Source organism: Seriola lalandi, unplaced genomic scaffold (assembly GCF_002814215.2).
Source record: "Seriola lalandi dorsalis isolate HSWRI2012SDOR001 ecotype SW California unplaced genomic scaffold, Sedor1 jcf7180002054549, whole genome shotgun sequence".
In the NCBI taxonomy this organism is placed as follows: domain Eukaryota; kingdom Metazoa; phylum Chordata; class Actinopteri; order Carangiformes; family Carangidae; genus Seriola; species Seriola lalandi.
Genome location: NW_019525102.1, coordinates 283,542 through 284,609, shown reverse-complemented (window position 1 = coordinate 284,609; position 1,068 = coordinate 283,542).

Genomic DNA, 1,068 nt, shown 5'->3' with positions numbered 1-1,068 from the left:
GCAACCTCCAAGGCTGAAAAATTAAGCCAACATGGATTACCAAAAACTGCAACTCCTTGAATGGCCACTTGAGGCTGGCTCCAAAAGCAAGTCTATCCCCATAGACTCCCATTTTAAAATGTCCAACTTTACATTACCTATTTTTGGATTAGCCAGGAGTTTGGTGGCGTCAAGATGGCGACGGCCAGCCTTTGAGGTTGCTGCTTGGATGAACAGTCCCCGACAAGTCATCCCATCTTTTGTTGCTCAACCTTTGTTTTTTTCTGGCCTTCACTTCATTGGAATAATTCATTCATTTTCTACCGCTTATCCTCTAGTAGGGTCGCGGGGGGGGGCTGGAGCCTATCCCAGCATATTTTCAGGAGAGAGGCGGGGTACGCCCTGGACAGGTCGCCAGTCCATCGCATGGCAAACACATAGAGACAGACAACCATTCACACTCACAGCCACACCTATGGTCAATTTAGAGTATCCGATTAGCCTAGTCCCCATTTTGCATGTCTTTGGACTGTGGGAGTACCCGGAGAGAACCCACACAGGCACGGGGAGAACATGCAAACTCCACACATAAAGATCCCACGGCCGAGCCGGGACTCGAACCCGGAACCTTCTTGCTGTGAGGCGACAGCGCTAACCACTGCACCACCGTGCAGCCTCATGGGAATAATGATGATTGAAAACCATAGACACAGGATTGTTTTTCAACATTGTTGTCTTTCATGCATGTAATTCCAATGAGTGTTTAATAATTAGCTTAAAATGTTGTTATTATTGGCCAACACTACATTAAAGCGTTAGAAAATATTAATTCTACAAGCAAACTAATAACTTCACTAAATATTTACTTACTCTTCCGCTTCGTCATTCTGGGTTGCCTCATTCCATTCATCCCATCCTAACGGACAGAAAACAAAAAATTACAACTACAAGTTTCAACTGCAATAAGCAGGGTCACCAGTAAATCAAAAAAACATGTCAATATTGAACATACCTTCTATTGCTCTCCACCATGCCAAAAGGCCTTTTTCATCCTGGAAATGAACAATTGGAATAATTCTGTATGTGCAG